Source organism: Lithobates pipiens, unplaced genomic scaffold (genome assembly GCF_037356315.1).
Source record: "Lithobates pipiens isolate NorthernLeopardFrog02 unplaced genomic scaffold, aLitPip1_a1.2 Scaffold_13, whole genome shotgun sequence".
Classification (NCBI taxonomy): domain Eukaryota; kingdom Metazoa; phylum Chordata; class Amphibia; order Anura; family Ranidae; genus Lithobates; species Lithobates pipiens.
The window spans coordinates 278,754,981-278,773,542 of record NW_027507718.1 but is presented as its reverse complement, the minus strand read 5'-3'; positions in this window follow the sequence as shown (position 1 = coordinate 278,773,542).

The following is an 18,562-nucleotide window of genomic DNA, read 5'->3' as shown; positions in this document are numbered from 1 at the left end:
ATTCCCGCCAGTAAAAATTTGAGAGCATGTTCTCAATTTTCGCAACGGAAAAACTTTCCGATCGTATGCCTGCAATTCCAACACGCAAAAAATCACGCATGCTCAGATTCAACTATGAGACGGAAGCTATTGGCTACTGGCTATTGAACTTCCTTTTTCTAGTCCCGTCGTACATGTTGTACGTCCCCGCGTTCTTGGCGGTCGGAATTTGGTGTGACCGTCTGTAGGCAAGACAGCTTGAGCGGAATTCCGTCGGGAAAACCATCAGACCTTTTTCCGATTGTGTGTAGGCGGCATAATATTTGAACAAAGAATATACATATATCCAAGATAGAGGCTGGCCATACGCAGATCAAATTTTTTCCTTTCTTCCCTATAGTAGCCGCTATCTATTGCATGTAAAACCCGCCATGCTGGTTGTACCCAAGTTGACCGACCGATCAACTTGGTACATTCAGCCGGTCCATACACAGTTCGAATCTCAGCCGTTTCCTGCTGAACCGTGAATGGTCTGCCATAGTGGTGTTCTAGAAATGCAACAAACATTTTAATGAAATTGCTTAGCTGTATCGAAATATATGTAGATTGTATATGTACAATGCACCAGATATAGACTATTACATCATTTTCACCTGGCTCTGTATCAGACAGGGGGTAGGCTTTGCAGGCAGTCTGTCACAATTACAATATGACAAGGGGTGTCGCATGACAAGCAGAACCTGACTGCTCCCAATACAGCTGGCACACGCCAGTTCCTTTGGTTTGTGAAGCCTTTACGAGTTCTCCATTCTGATGACAGCCAGAAGAAGCCACATGATCAGAATCAGGCTTACTACTATACGTTTAGCTCATTAATTCACACAAAAGCAGCGATTAGCTGTAGAAAATTGACGCAATGCCTCAAGATGAATCACCAGTTTTTAGAATAGCATTATCATTAAGAAAGGCAGAATAAGAACACACATTACCTTTCATTGGTGGCTTCCGATGTCAGGAGGTAGCTGAATGGGAGACGCAGCATTTTCTTCATGCTGCCTTTCACTTGAACATGTGTACTTACATTAGGCATGTCCTTATTACAGTCTGAGCGCCCAACAATTGCTTGTGAATAGTGTCAGCTTATTAGTAGCAAGCGAAGCCTTTACAGAGCAGTAACTCCAGCTAGAATACACTGCAGACACATGAGGCATAGCACCGCACAGTGAAAATGCGCTACCGTAATGAAGGTTTTCATGGGAAAAAAAAAAAAAAAAAGAAAAGCAGTTTTGAATCAATCCCTCGCTATTTGGTGTCTGTTTAAAATGTTATAGCACGTACTTTGTAAAGCACATATACAGTATAATAGTAAGCCATGGTTTTCATATGCACAAACCTTTGCTGCATACATGTGTCATTTTACGTAGAGTCACCATGGATCAGAAATACCCCTTTGAAGTTTCTGCACTTAAGATAATGACTGCAGGTTTTTCAAGTTTAAAGTAAGTAGATGCGTTCAAACCTGTAATTTACTTCACGTAAAAAAATCCTAATTACAAATCTACTTTCATAACACGCTTAAAAACATAAGACAGCATTTTTCAATTCTGGCATGTAACATAATCATCATGTATAGATGAAGATTGTTCTACTCTCTCCAAGGATGGCAGCATTACTATTATAATTTTTACTTAACAAAATAAAGTAATTCAACAATGACAACGGGGCCATATTTTAATAAAATAGGTTAAAATGGGTTAAAATTGATGCCCTGAAAAGGGATAAGATAAGATCAGGTGAATCGACTCGACTTGCAAACAAATTGAAATGCCAGGCTTGGTTGGACTGAACCTTTGACATAATAAAAAAACCAAAGTTTAGTCAAGAAGTTTTAAAAAAAAAATCAGCACAAGGGACATTATTTACAGTCAATGTGATGCGGCCCTTGTGCTGCTGCCTCGAGATTAATGTTGAAATAATGCATCTTCTGATCACCCTATCATGTTCCCCCCCCCCACCCCACCATAATCTTCCAGTTATGCAGGGGTTAATAGAGCCAAGGGACCTGCCATATACACTTATCAAGAGTGCTGATTGTGCCTACCCTTTCCATCCCCTTCTCCATTCATAGAAGCTGTACTATGAATGAAAAATAAATAATAAATTTGTCTTGCATACACACGGTCGCACAAAGATGTCAGAAAATCCGATCGTTCGGAACGAGGTGACGTTATGCACATACGACAGGACTACGTAGAGGCCAGTAGCCAATAGCTTTTATCTCCAAATTTTTTCTGAGCATGCATGGCACTTTGTGCTTTGGAATTCTCTACACACGATCTTAAAAGGTCTGATTGTATTTTGTTGTTGGAAAATTTTAGATCCAGCTCTCAAACTTTTTCCGTCGGAAATTCCAACAGAAAAAGTCCAATAGAGCCTACACACGATTGGATCTTCTGGCAACCTGATCCGATCACACATTTTCCGTCGAAAAATCTGACTGTGTGTATGGGGCATTAGATCAGAACTCCGTACCCAGGGCAATAGCAATTGTATTAAAGCTTAAAGGGTCTAACATGCATACCCCTATGCATGTCACCACCGTTCAGAGTGTATGTTTGTTTTATTTCTAATTTGGAGAGTGGTGGGAAATGTCTTATGCCGCGTACACACGATCAAACAAGCGGGTGGAAAAGTCCGGCAAACTCAAGTCCGCCTGTGTGTAGCCTCCGGCATACTTTTTTGACCCGAAAGTACGGCGGACTTAGAATGCTGTGTTGCACTCTTCCCGCCGGACTCGCATTTCGGTGGACAATCCGGCCGTGTGTATGCCAGTCCGCCGTACTTTTGAAATGAGCGGACTTTTCCCACCTGGAGAAAAGTCCGCTCATTTTGAGCGGGTCTCCAGGTAGGCGGGGCCCGCGAAGGAGACGTCGCTGGCCCCTCTGCCTGGTATGGACTTAAAGGGGAACCCCAACGCCGAAAAAAATCAGCGTGGGGGTTCCCCCCCAAGTCCAAAACAGACCCTTGTCCGAGCACGTTACCCGGCCGGCCAGGAAAGGGGGACTAGCGAGCGCCCCCCCTCCTGAGCTGTACCAGGCCGCGTGCCCTCAACATGGGGGGTGCCTTGGGGAAGGGGGGGCCACTCGGCCCCCCCACCCCAAAGCACCTTGTCCCCATGTTGATGAGGACAAGGGCTTCTTCCCGACAACCCTGGCCATTGGTTGTCGGGGTCTGCGGGCGGGGGGCTTATCGGAATCCGGGAGCCCCCTTTAATAAGGGGGCCCCCGGATACCGGCCCCCCACCCTATGTGAATGAGTATGGGGTACAATGTACCCCTACCCATTCACCTGTAAAATAAAAGTACAAAAAAACACAACACACGAGATAAAATACTTTATTGCACAGCTCCGGGGGTCTTCCGTCTTCGGGGGTCTTCTCGCCGGACTCCTCCGCTATCTTCTTGTAGCTCTTTTGCTAGCGGAGGAGCCCGGCTTTCTTCCTCGCCGCCGGCCTCTTCTTCCGACTTCGGGGGTCTTGTCCCCCTCTTCGGTTCTTCTGCCGGGCCACCGCGCCTTCTTATAGCTCTTTTACAGGCGGTGGCCCGGTCTCCTTTTCCCGCCGCCGCCTTCCGTTCTTCTTCTTCTTCTTCTTCTTCTCCAGGAGATGTTGACTCGACGATCTCTCCGGCCGCAATGCCAGGCACTTATATAGGGACAAGGGGCGGTGTCACATGGGTTTATGTCACATGGGTTGGTGTCACATGGTGACCCCGCCCCCTTACGATGTCACAGTCCCGGAGGATGCTGGGACTGTCGCCATGTGACATTAACCCATGTGACCAACCCATGTGACATAAACCCATGTGACACCGCCCCTTGTCCCTATATAAGTGGCAGCGCAGCGGGTCCCTGGCATTGCGGCCGGAGAGATCATCGAGTCAACATCTCCTGGAGAAGAAGAAGAAGAAGAACGGAAGGCGGCGGCGGCGACAGGAGACCGGGCCACCGCCTGTAAAAGAGCTATAAGAAGGCGCAGTGGCCCGGCAGAAGAACCGAAGAGGGGGACAAGACCCCCGAAGTCGGAAGAAGAGGCCGGCGGCGAGGAAGAAAGCCGGGCTCCTCCGCTAGCAAAAGAGCTACAAGAAGATAGCGGAGGAGTCCGGCGAGAAGACCCCCGAAGACGGAAGACCCCCGTAGCTGTGCAATAAAGTATTTTATCTCGTGTGTTGTGTTTTTTTTGTACTTTTATTTTACAGGTGAATGGTTAGGGGTACATTGTACCCCATACTCATTCACATAGGGTGGGGGGCCGGTATCCGGGGGCCCCCCTATTAAAGGGAGCTCCCGGATTCCGATAAGCCCCCTGCCCGCAGACCCCGACAACCAACGGCCAGGGTTGTCGGGAAGAGGCCCTTGTCCTCATCAACATGGGGACAAGGTGCTTTGGGGTGGGGGGGCCACGCGGCCCCCCCTTCCCCAAGGCACCCCCCATGTTGAGGGCACGCGGCCTGATACGGCTCAGGAGGGGGGGGCGCTCGCTCGCCCCCCCTTTCCTGGCCGGCCGGGACTTAAAGGTTCCCCTTTAAGTCCATACCAGGCGGCGGGGCCAGCGACGTCTCCTTCGTGGGCCCCTGCCGATTTTTTTCAGCGTTGGGGGTTCCCCTTTAAGTCTGGAGACGCGCTCGAAATGAGCGGACTTTCCTCCGCGTGTGTGGGCGAGTCCGTTCATTTCAAAAGTAGGGCGGATAGTACGGCGGACTTAGTACGCCATATTAGTCCACTGAAAAAGTGCCGTGTGTGGGCAAGTAGCTCGTTCGGAAAGTCCGACGGACAGTCTGGCGGGAAGTCTGCCAGACTAAGTACGTCGGACAGACGGCTACGTGTGTACGCGGCTTTAGCCCCCGTACACACGGTCGGACATTCTGCCAACCAAATCCGTTGGATTTTGTCCGACGGATTTTGTCCAACGGATTGTGTCCGAAACTGTTGCATACACATGGTCGGACCCAGTTGGTGGATTTTGCGGTTGCCAAGAACGCGGTGACGTAAGCAGTGTACGGCGGGACTAGAAAAGGGAAGTTCAGCACCATGTCCGGCACCCTTTGGGCTCCTTCTGCTGATCTCGTGTTAGTAGAAGTTTGGGGAAAGACGATTCGCGCTTTTCACATTAGTGATTCAGATCGCTACTGCTCTTTGGTTTCTGCTTGTCTTTGCATATCTGATAATCAGTGCCTGCAGTCATTAAGTATTTGTTTCTCATTGTGGACTATATCTTGGTATAGTATGCTTTGAAAGGCATTTTTTATTGTCTGCTTGCTTTTGCTATTCAGGTCGTTCTTTCAGGTCTTGCTGTTTATCGGTGCTTTCTGGTGTCCGTTCTGACGAGCCGTCCGTTTTGAAACCATGTTTCGTCTACGTACTCGTCGTAGAGTTTCTGCTGTGCAGGGGCTTCGTGTTGGGGTTCTTACTTTGACACAAGCCCGGTCCATGAACAGGGAGGGGAGGCGTTTGTGGACCAAGAATTGGTTGCGCCAGCGTGACCAGTTCTCGCACATGCCTTTGCTCCATGAGATCCGCGAGAATAATCCTGATCATTTTAGGAATTATCTCTGAATGACAGACCCCGTTTTTCACCGTCTGCTGGCTTTGCTGACCCCTTATATCACCAGGCAGGATACCTGCATGCAGCAAGCCATCACTCCGAAACAGAGGCGCATCGCCACGTTGCGCTACTTGGCGACAGGGAGAAGCCTTCAGTACCTCAAGTTCTCTCCAGGCATCTCCCCCCAGGCTCTGGGGATCATTATTCCAGAGACCTGTTCTGCCATCTTTCAGGTCCTGCAGAAGGACTATATGAAGGTAAGTTTTATCCTTTAACATCACATTCTATGTATTTCATGATTGCTAATGTCTTGCATTTCTTTCCTCATTCCCTAATTACCATCATTGCAATATGCTCTAATTCATATGCTCTGCCCCTGTGTCTTCATGCATATTTGCCTCACTAAGTTCCCCACCATGCTCTTCTTGGCCCATAAAACTATAGTCTAGTCACTTAACAATGTTTTTTGTGAGCTCCATAGTATTGTTTTCCCCTAAACACCCCCTAAAATGTCTACAAATGTGATGTGTGTGCTTCAATTCATGCAAAGTGACCTTTTTAAAATTTTTGGGGTTGTGCCAAACTCATTAGGAACCCCCCTCCCCCCAACTGCTAGCTCAGCTGATAGCAATCCTCTATCTGATGACTTGACCAAACCCAATACACACTATACCTACCTTTTTGATGGTCACATTTATGGACGAATTCACCAAAGCATGTAGTGTAAGGGCCTGCCTCAATACTTTCAAATGCTATTTTTATTTTTTAACACATTAATTTTCTTGCTATGTAATAGCAGAATGTCAAAATGTGCTTCCATTTTGTTTTCATTTTGTTATTATGACACTTCTTACCTGTCCCGTGGGCTGCCAATAGTGTAAGTAAGGAGGGGCTTCACAAAGTATCACACATTATTTAGGCATTCAGCTCTCAATCAAGTGGAGAGGGTTACCTGTCCTAAACATCCCCCCTCATATTTTAGCAAGGGCCCATCATATGGGGGGGATGGGGGGGTGATGACATGGGACCTTATACTTTAGGCTTTAAATACTCAGTTCCCAAAATGTTATACTAATTTAGACCAAAATGTGGGTGTATAATCTGCTTGCAATGTTGATTTGTCAAATTACTAATTTTTGTTCTTGTTTCACTACACAGTGTCCTTCAACTCCACAGGAATGGCAGACTGTGGCCTCACACTTTGCCATTTTTTGGAAGTTGTGCCTTTTCACCAACAGTGCAAACCCAAGTTCAGAGCGAGATGAGGGGACAGTCTCTTCTTCAGATAATCTTATTATGTTGTGGGTCTGCTACACACACACCTTCTTTTTGTAACTAATGTATGTAGTGCATTATTGACCAAAATCGTGCTAATTTTCAGCACCATGGCAGGAAAATGGCATGATTGTCCAAATTTACACATCACTGTGGGTGCTTTTTACTTAAGGCACATCCACTATGCACTACAAGTGCACTGCAAAAGTACACCTGAAACTGCACTTGGAGTGCACAGTGGAGTTGCCTTTAGTAAATCACACTCCTTCTCAGCACAAACTAAAATTTGACTATAAATACATTTTATGAAATCATTTTATGATTTTAATGAAAAAGGAAGCCACACATTGTTGATAATTAAACTTTTTAATGCAAGCACATTCACATGTGCGTTTCGAAAAGGTTTTTACAACAAACCAATAAATTGTGTGTATCCAAAACAGAGTTTATTGAGAATTTTGTTTCCTTGTTGTTTTTGTGTAAACAGGCATGTATTAAACTGTAAAATACTGAACACAGGAACTTACAAAGTTCAACTTTGAAAAGTGAAGACAATATCAGACCTGAGTATGTACAAACTGGGCTGATATTGCCTTCATCACATGGGGTGTCACCCCTGAAAAAAACAAATTTGGAAGATGCACACAGTGTGTCAACATGTGCTATCTCCCATCATGGGGGATCAATGTACATGCTTTGGAGCTGCAACCCCTTCATCTCAGACACTTTACACAAAACATGTACATTGATCCCCCATGATGGGAGATAGCGCATGTTTACACACTCTGTGCATGTTCCAAATTAGGAATTTCGATAAATACAACATTTTGTTTTTAAAAGAGCAAAAATAAAACCCTATCTAGTTTTTGTTGTTTCACACTCTCCCCAAAACATCAATGACGTTCTTCATTTTATTTTTTACATCATTGATGTTTTGTTGGATCATTTCCAAATCACAATTGCACCCCATTATCTCCCCGATCAAGATCTGGGCACTTTCACTGGTAAAACAGGAATCTTCTTCCACATCACCTACAAAACAAAGCAAAAAAACACACCATGTAATAAAAATATGGTGATATACATTGCTGAGCTTACCAGAAGCTGTGTTCTCCAACACTCACCTGTTGTGGTGACAATTTGCCCAACCTCCACAATCTCTCCTTCCTCCTCCTCCTCCTGCTCCTCTGTTTGTGCTTTTGGAAGTTGGCCTTCTTTGGGAGGGGTGTGGTCCCTGGTGTCCTCATACTAGCAGAGTCTTCTCTCCCCTATGAGAATATAAACAAAGAATAATTAGCACACAGAGGGCAGAAATAGGAATCTGAAACATTGCTTGGAAGTGTTGTACAATTGTGTTTTTGGGCCGAGTTACAAGGTGAGAACATTATTGGGTACACTTTGTTAAGCTGGAATACTTCCCTGCAGAACGATGTTTCTTACGAACGAATGAAACCATGAACTTGAAAGTGGCCATTTTAAAATGCACAACATGAAATCAAAGCACATGGAGCATGCATGTATGCAAGCAAGAATAATCATATGAACACACGACAACTACTTACTTTTTTTAAGAACACGCTTGATCCTTAGGTACTGCTCGTGCTCCCTCAGTTTCAGGTCTGACCAGCGTTTTCTCAGTTGATCCTTGGATCGGCGTACCCCAAAATTCTTATGAAGACTCTTCACAACTTTAGTCATGAACTTGGCCTTTCTGATATTTGGGTTTGGGCAAGGTCCATACTTCCCATCATAGTCGGTCCTGTTCAATATGTCGACCATCTCCAACATCTCTCCAAAAGACATTATTGAGGCCTTAAATCTTGTCTTCCTGGATCGGGACGTGTCAGGCTACGGGCTTTCCTCACCCTCCTCCTCGTTGGTGGAACTATTATAAGTGCGCACCTGTGTTCTCTCCGCCATGTGCTCTCCCCACTGCGCCAGAAGCGAAGGGGCGGGGAATAGTCTAGAAAGAACGTCAGAGGCGGGCGGAGTTTCACGCATGCGCACTGTATATAAAACGCAACACGCGCGTATCGTCCGTACGATCTGGGAAGAGAGTGAGGCACGGACGTGACGAACATGCAAACGAAGGTAAAAATTTTGACTTGGTGCTTCACTAGACTAGACTGCTTCTATATAGGCCGATGTTGGGACAAGATTAGGAGGGTTTTTAATGGCATTATTAGTATTTGAGGGTTTGTCTTGTGTTGTGTCTTGCAGACAATATGGATCCATTCCAAAATGAAAATTTTATGGGGCTATTTCTAGAACTCTACAAGGAGATGCCATGCCTGTGGCAGTTCCACAACAAGTTTTATGCCGACATAACAAAGAGGAACGCAGCGCAGGAGAAACTTCTTTCTTTGGTGCGGATCATGGTCCCCATGGCAGACATGGCCTATCTGAATAGGAAAATTGGGGCCATGAGGATTACATATTTCAGGGAGAGAAAGAAGCACCTGGAGTCCTTGAGAGCAGGAGATCCAGATGCCATTTATTACCCCAGGATGGTTCACTTTGACAGGCTGCATTTTTTGGTAGACCGGGGGGTACCCAGGCCACCACTCAGGCCACCACTCTCCAGTCTTCCTTCAAGGCATCCTTCACCCCCAGCTGAGGCTTCTGATGTCCAACCTGGGCCTTCCAGGCAGCAACATGTGGTGGGGCCCAGCTTGAGACAGGTATTGCATTGTTGAACATATTTCTTGTGTTACATTTAATGATGTTAACTAGATGTTATTATTGATCAGTAAGTTGTGATTTATCAAAGTGGTTTACATCTCAAGAGACAGTAGTGACCAAAAATGATTGGGACAGGAAAGAAAAATGCTGGGCTCAGAATGATAGTCTGTTCTATTTGGTAACATTCAATAAACAAAAGCCAGGAGCACAAAATGGTGTGATTGATGATCAAAAAACTAAAACTATGTCCCCTTTTCATACACAGGAAGACCTCAGTCGGGGGGAGGCTGTGGCAAGTGGCAGCCAGGAGGTCGACCAACGCCCTCCTCCTCCTTCCCCAGATACAGGAGCCCAGCCACAGCCTGGAAGGATGCCTGGAGGGAAGTGCCCAAGGAAGACGAGAGAGTGATGGCCTGGGTTTAGTCTGGTCTGCCAGAAGATGCAGCTTCTTGAAGAACCACATCCTGGGGACATAAATGGCATCTGAATTTCCTGTTCTCTAGGACTTCTGGACCAGACTTTCCTCCCTGAGATATGTACTCCTCAGGCCACCATTTTTTTATATTCTAATTTGTTCATGTCTGCCCTGGGGGCCAAAGGCTGCACCAAAGTAACACGTTTCTCCAGTGCTGCGTTCCTCTTTTTAGTTTATTGCGACCAAAATAAAGGTTTTTTGTTTGATTAAATACTTGTGTGTGTGTTTCCTTCCAAAAGGCCAGTTTATTTGTGAGCAGGCAGGTACATTTCCCCAAAAATAAGTGAAATGAATAACAAGGGGTACCAACACTAAACAACCTCCTGCAGATTAAAATATAAAAACAAAATCTCAAAAATACAAAAATGTTGTGGTAAGTTTACACACACAAAACACCCCAAAAAAGGAGAAATGAGCAAACTGTCTTTAAAGGAGATTTTTAGGGAATCCAAAAAAAAAACATCCAAAAAAGAATAAACCAAATCTAAAATTGTGTAGATGTGACGCAAACTAAAATTGTATTGCTGAAATGGTTAAAAAAGAGTAATGAAACAAGTTCGGGAGAAGTGTGTGTGACTATGAGCATCAAAAGAAGTTCGTTCTTGCAGCATTGTAAAGAACAAGAGAATGCGCTTGATGAAAGAATTTTTAACATTGCAGCGTGACGAATGTGCTATATCGCTTACGAGCAGTAGTTTTACCTGAACGAGCGCTTCCATGTCGGAATTTAAATGTGAGCATGCGTGGCACCTTGTCCGTCGGAGTAGGCTACACATTTTCGGAATATGTCTGATCAAACCAGTTTGTCGGAAAATATTTCCAGCAAGTTGGAAAACTTGGTCCGACGGATATTCCGACGGAATCAGTCCAATGCATACCACACACAGTCGGATTATCCAACAACACGGTGCGATAGGACACATTCCGATGGATTCTCCGACTGCGTGTACAAGGGCTAATACAGCACCCTCCTAAAAGGCTATTTATTTTTGGTAAATATGCAGTTTTGGACATGGGTAATATCTGTAGCCAGCATATGATGCATCTCTTTTATGGTCAAGGTGTATCTCTATCAACACAAATTATGTATATACACTAATACTTTCAAAATTAAATTTAAAACAATCATATACACTGAAAGGTGGTGACATGCATAGGGGCAGGCACAACCACTAAAGCACGAGCCAGCAGCACAAGAGACACATGTCGTGGGGATTTACAAAAGCTGGAACCCACAGAATATGTTGCAGTTGTGCGTAGTAACCAGACAGCTTTAAACTTAAAGGGTTACTAAACCCTTGTTCTTTTTTTTTTCTTTTTTTTTATATAACAAACATATCAGACTCACCTCCACTGTGCAGTTCATCTTGCACAGAGTGGCCCCGATCATTTTCTTCTGGGGTCCCTCAACGGCGCTCGCGGCTCCTCCCCACATTGGGAAACCACCTAGGAGAAGCGCTCTCCTTGGGGGTCCCCGTGCGGGACCCCCAACAAAAAAGAAAACAAATGATTTGCAAGCTACAATATAATATATTTTTGGTTTTGGGTTCAATGCGGCTTTAAGCTTTGACAATAAAACTTAGAAGCTGATTGATTTCTATGCTGTTGTGCCAGATTGTGCGTGCTCCAGTTTTAGTAACTTCCCCCCATAGCACTGAATGTATGTAAAGTCCATTGTGCTAATTAGTTAAAAAAGATTTTTTAATAAACTTAAGCTTAAAACATCAGTAATCACTGAAAAGATTGCACTTATGTTTTATGCTATAGGATATGTAAACCCTAACAATGAGCTTCTCTTATTTAGTCCCTTTTTCAGGCATTAACATGCATTGTGTTAAAGCAGCCCATTCATTATGAATAGGCTGCCAATGCACAAAAGGACCAAAAAAACCTGACATTATTATTATTATACAGGATTTATACAGCGCCAGCGCTATACAACATGAGGGCAGACAGTACAGTTACAATACCATTCAATACAGGAGGAATCAGAGGGCCCTGCTCATTAGAGCTTACAATCTGCTTTCATTATTCAGTGACAATAAAATAAAATAAAACAGTCCCAGATGACTATAGTTCAATTAGTAGTGCTTTTCTTCTTTCAAATATTTTTCCTTTAAATGTGCTTCTCATATCCCATGGTTTTTCCACTTTCCCCCTTACAACACAATTGTGCAGTGACTCCAACCACGTTTCACCACTGCGCTCACCTCCAGTTTAGACCTGCTTCCAGGTCTAAAATTGCCTTCCCCTGCTGGGGTTAATTCCAGGCTCCTCAGCTGTTCAATCTCCTTCCACTCTCCTCAGTGAGCTGGCTTTGTCTGGACTTCCTTTCCTCCACGTCCCATATATATATATATATATATACTAACTACACTCCCATTGTGTAGTATATAAAGGTTTCACATTTATTACATAATATCCACTTACATGAAAACTTGAAACAGTGTGCCTCGGGGCAGCAGCTCTTGTATGCTCTCGTATGTTCCACAAACACAGTACTCTGTCACCCAACTCCTCCCGCGCGTATCGTCAAGATCACGTGACTTCCTCCCACGCGTATCGTCACAATCACGTGACTTCCTCAGGAAGTCACGTGATCGTGACGATACGTGTGGGAGGAATCGGATAACAGGGTACAAGAGCATACGAGAGCTGCTGCCCCGTCGGATGAGTTTTAATGTAAGTGGATATTATGTAATAAATGTTAAATTGTTCTCTCATACCTGTGAAATGCTTCTCTGTGTTACAGTAGCAGAGTGGCAATGCCCTGTAGTCCTGTCCTGTGAGCATTGCCATTCTGGCAGAATCACTAGGTGAAATAAAGGGAAAAAAAAAAGGAAAACAAATGCAACCACCTCACATAAGGTCTGGTAAGCTGCAATATATATATATAAAAAAAAAAATTTGGGTTCAGGTACACTTTAACATTAACATTTGACTGAACACTAGATAGCACAGCAGTTCTGACGTCTGCAATCTTGATTCGTGAGTCAGTCTAGGAAAGGGTTCTGACACAGGAAGCCCTTGGGGGAGCTTTATAGCAATCATTTCACAATTGGTTAAACCAAATTAGCTTATTAGTTAAAACAGGTCATTGGACAAAGACAATGGATTAGGGCAACAACCCAGACAAACCGGGTTGTTCAAAACGTCACCTGTGATTGGTAATTATGGGTTCCTGCACTTTACACATTGCTTTTTTCTCTAATTTGATAACTTGCCAATATTCATTTGATTTCTTTATGTTTCAGATCAATTTAAAGCTGCTTTAAATATTGGTCTTTTCACTTTTTGAAATGCTAAAGATAAAAACCTGGATTTAGGTGTACATAATCATGTGTCTCATAGTTCTAGAATGGGAGTAGAGCAATATTGCAGGAATTAAAGCGGACCTACACTGCATCTGAGCACCACAAACAAAAAATACTATTTCATTCAGCTCAAACTCACCCATCCATCCACGTCTCCTTGCTTTTTTTTTTCTGAGAAATCATCCATAATCTTAGCATTTCTGGTCGTGGCCCTCTTAAGGAAGGGCAAATGATTCATGTAGCATTTACTTCCTGTGTAACGACATATTCGGTGACCCATCACAGTTTGCTACGGAAGTGGCGTTCCATCGCCGCCATCTTGCTACACCCCACACTCGTCCACAGTAAGGATACACTAAGAAGGGGGAAAGCGGACATGTTGTTACACCCACCGGAGTTTTGCATTTTAGATGTATTTATGACAGTAAAGTGAGTTTATATAGTGAAATACAGGACTTACAACTCCGTCTGACTGCTTAGATGTTGAATTTTAAAAGCAGCAAACTTCTCTCGGATTAGCAAACCTGTGAGATGAGCAGGGTTGCCGCTGCTTTTAAAATAATTCAAGATCTAAGTAGTCAGATGGAGTTCTAAGTGATGTAATTCACGATATAAACGCACTTTATTGTTATAAATACGTGTATAATGCAAAACTCCGGTGGGTGTAACAACATGTCCGCTTTCCCCCCTTCTTAGTGTATCCTTACCGTGGACGAGTGTGGGGTGTAGCAAGATGGCGGCGACGGAACATCACTTCCGTAGCAAACTGCGATGGGTAGCCGAATATGTCGTCACAACTGCAATCCATCTGCCCTTAGCTCAGGCATGGAGGCAGGAGGGTGTGTTTAGCTGCAAATGTCCCTCCTCTCCTCATTCAGATGAAAGAAAAAAAATGCCCATGAAGACTCCTGGGATGTATGGCATCGTTTTGGTCTAGGTGAAAAAACAGTAAGCAACTGAAGAAATGTAAATAAAAGAAGTTTAAAATAAGTAAATATAATACACCTTCTTAGCCATCTACAAATGCTAGCAACATAAGGATTAAAAATAAGGAGGGTGTGCTTAGCTGAAAAAATGTCTCCTCTCCTCCTGAAGACACCTGGGATGTATGACACCATTTGCCTAGGCCTGGAAATTAGAAAGAAATTTAACCACTTAAGCCCTGGACCATTTTCCAGCTAAAGGACCACGCTCCTTTTTGCGCTTCGGCACTGCGGCACTTTAACTGGCAATTGCACGGTCGTGCGACGTGGCTCTGAAACAAAATTATTTTTATTTTTTGCGCTATAAACAAAAAAAGAGTGTCAATTTTGAAAAAAACGGAGCTCAGGACCGGGTCGTGATTGCCTCCACCGGTGGCACGCTCTCGACCCACGGCTGAGCACTTAAAGGGCAACGTACTTGTACGTGCTTGTGCCCAGCCGTGCCATTCTTCTGACATACATCGGCATGAGGTGGTCCTTAAGCGGTTAAGAAATGTAAAAAAAAAAGTTCAAAACAAGTAGATATGATATACTTTCCTATCAATTTACTAATACTAGCAGCATAGGGATTAAAAATAGTCCACGTTAATTGAGAGAGTGACGATTTGCTTTGTATTATTGTATCATTGTTACTTATAGATTTATTTTATTTAAAATTATGGAAAAGGGTCCCAAAAATGATTGAACCACAACAAGAGTAGTGACAACCTCTGGCTTGCAGGCAAGTAGGAAATGCACAGGGATAGACCTGCTGAATCTGTGAGCGATACGGGGAAGTCAATAGGTAATCCCAAATAAAATATATATTCTGGGTGGTTTCAGCCTCTTTTTCAATTTTTTTTTGCTTTTGTGTTATTCTTTGTGTTATTTTGCTGTACACTAGTCTTTTTGGATTTTATTAGTAAATATACTAATCATGTTACATTTTAAATTGCTCACTAACAATTGAATTGGCGGTTCAAGCCTTTAATCAATAGTGAAGACTTTTACCCCCTTCCTGCCCAGGCCAATTTTCAGCTTTCAGTGCTGTCGCACTTTGAATGACAATTGCGCAGTCATGCTACACTGTACAAAAACTACATTTGTATAAAATAAAAATTTTCACACAAATAGAGCTTTCTTTTAGTGGTATTTAACCACTGCTAGTTTTTTCTATTTTTTGTAAAATAAACAAAAAATGAACGAAAATTTTGAAAAAAAAAGCACTTTTTCTTAGTTTCTGTTATAAAATGTTGCAAATAAATATTTTCTTATAAATGTAGGGCAAAATGTATTCTGCTACATTTCTTTAGTGAAAATAACCCAAATCAGTATATATTATTTAGTCTGTAGGAAATGTATAGAGTCTACAAACTATGGTGTACACACTATATTACCAAATGTATTGGGAAACCTGCCTTTATACACACATGAACTTTAATGGCATCCCAGTCTTAGTCTGTAGGGTTCAATATTACGTTGGCCCACCCTTTGCAGCTATAACAGCTTCAACCTTTCTGGGAAGGCTGTCCATAAGGTTTAGGAGTGTGTCTTTGACCATTCTTCCAAAAGCGCATTTGTGAGGTCAGGCACTGATGTGGACGAGAAGGCCTGGCTTGCAGCCTCCGCTCTAATTCATCCCAAAGGTGTTCTGTTGGGTTGAGGTCAGTACTCTGTTCAGGCCAGTCCACCCCAAACTCGCTCATCCATGTCTTTATGGACCTTGCTTTGTGCACTGGTCCAAATCATTTGGTGAAGGGGGGGATCATGGTGTGGGGTTGTTTTTCAGGGGTTGGGCTTGTCCCCTTAGCTCCAGTAAAGGGAACTCTTAAGGCGTCAGCATAACAAGACATTTTGGGCAATTTCATATTCTTAACTTTGTGGGAACAGTTTGGAAATGACCTTTTTCTGTACCAAAATAACTGCGCACCAGTGCACAAAACAAGGTCCATAAAGACATGGATGAGCGAGTTTGGGGTGGAGAAACTTGACTGGCCTGCACAGAGTCCTGACCTCAACCCAATAGAACACCTTTGGGATGAATTACAATGGAGACTGCGTGTCGTCAGGCCTTCTCATCCACATCAGTGCCTGACCTCACAAATGTACTACTGGAAGAATGGTCAAACGTTCCCATAGACACACTCCTTAACCTTGTGGACAGCCTTCCTAGAAAAGCTGAAGTTGTTATAGCTGCAAAGGGTGGGCCAACTCAATATAGAACCCTACAGACTTAGCCCCCGCGCACACGATCGGACATTCTGACAACAAAATCCATCAGATTTTGTCCGAAACTGGTGTTGCATACACACGGTCGGACAAAGTTATTGGAAAATCTGATAGTTCGGAACGTGATGACGTTCGTTCGTTGCGACGGGACTACGTTGCGGCTAGTAGCCAATAGCTTTGTTCTCGTAATTTGATCTGAGCATGCGTGGCACTTTGTCTAATCGGAATTCTCTATAAACGATCGGAAAAAGTCAGATCGGATTTTGTTGTCGGAAAATTTGAGATCCTGCTCTCAAATTTTTTCCGTCGGAAATTCCAAAGGAAAAAGTCCAATAGAGCCCACACACGATTTGATTTTCTGACAATATAATCTGATCGGCCCTTTTCCGCCAGAATTTCCGACCGTGTGTACAGGGTATAAGACTGGGAAGTTTATGTGTGTGTAAAGGCAGGCGTCCGAAAACTTTTGGTGATATAGGGTATATCTAAAATTGATCAATCCTAATGCACTGATGGATCTCATTTCTTAAGGCACAAAAATGCCAGGACAATACAAATATCCCCCAAATGACCCCTTTTTGGAAAGTAGACAGTCCAAGGTATTTATCAATGGTGCGTTTTTTTTATAAGCAACCATTTTTTTCTGAATGAAAACTCATTCAGGTTTACTATTGTGAATAGCTGTGTGGCCACAGCTAATCACATGGTACAGATGGGCTGTGATTGCCCTGTCTGTACCATGCAATGAATGTGACCAATCACAGAGCTCACCACAATTAAAGACCTCTAATAAAGCCTTTCATTGTGTACAACTGTCTGGTGATCTGCTGTGATTGGCCACAGTAATCACATGGCACAGGCAGCGGGTAGGTACAGTGATCTGTCATCCACCATGTCCAGTGGACACAGCAGGGAACAGAGTGTGGTATGTGGGGCGCAATTCTGGAAGGACGTCAATATTAAGGCCCCTTTCACACGGGGCTGTCCGTTTTCACTACTCCGCTTGCTCAGCAGGGTTCTCTGTGTTGATCCTCGCTGAGCCCGCGGATGACAAGTGCGACCTGTCAGAGAGTCTGCTCTCCCTTATGGGGGGATCGGATGATTACGGACCGCCTGCCCATTTTCACGCGATCCGATACGCCAGACGGATGGAAAATAAGACATCCATCCATCTGGATTTTGCGGAGCAGATAGGATTTGGGGCGACGTGTCACAGTTGACATCCGACGCTCCATAGAGCTGTATAAATCGACCGTTCAGATCCACCTGAAAAAAATTGACAGGCGGATCTAAACAATCCGCATGTGTGAAAGGGGCCTAACCAAGACCAGCTTGTTAAAGGTAAGAACTCCAGCCACTGTTTGCTCATTTTGAAGTCATCTGAAATAAGTGCCCCCAAATATTTTTCTTCTGTAGTGCTGGATGTTTCCCTAGGTTCATTATTTTGCATTTAGAAACACTAAACTGCAGTCTCCACTGCTTTGACCAATCTTTCAGCAATGCCAAAATATTTACAACCACAGTCTGGTATCTATCCATTATTGAACCATTTCATATGCCTGATATTATGTACCACTGTACCATGTACTTGTATGAAAAAGTATCCTGTCCTTTGTATTGCTTACTTTTCTGTGGATGCTTGGTGTTCTTGCCAGTCCCTCTGCTTTCCTATTAAAAACTGACCACACTAAGCAGAACAAGCGTGGTCCGTTCTCCATTTATGCTGGGAACTCAGACTGCTCTCCTCCAATGATTAGACTTGTCCAACCTGCCCCCCCCCCCCCCCCACACACACACAGCCTTCCACTTGGAAGCTCAGTGAACTGTTGTTTGTCCTCCCACGGCTCTTATGTATCTGAGAACAGATAGAATGTGATCACTTATAAAATGTTTTCTTTATACCTACACACAAATGTTTTGTGTTTTGACTTTCATTTCTATTTTAAACTGAATGGGTTGTTTTACAAGGTGAGGGTTTACATATGTATATGTAGGTCTGTAGTGATTTTCTAAATTATTTTTGCTGTATATTGTAATCTGTTAG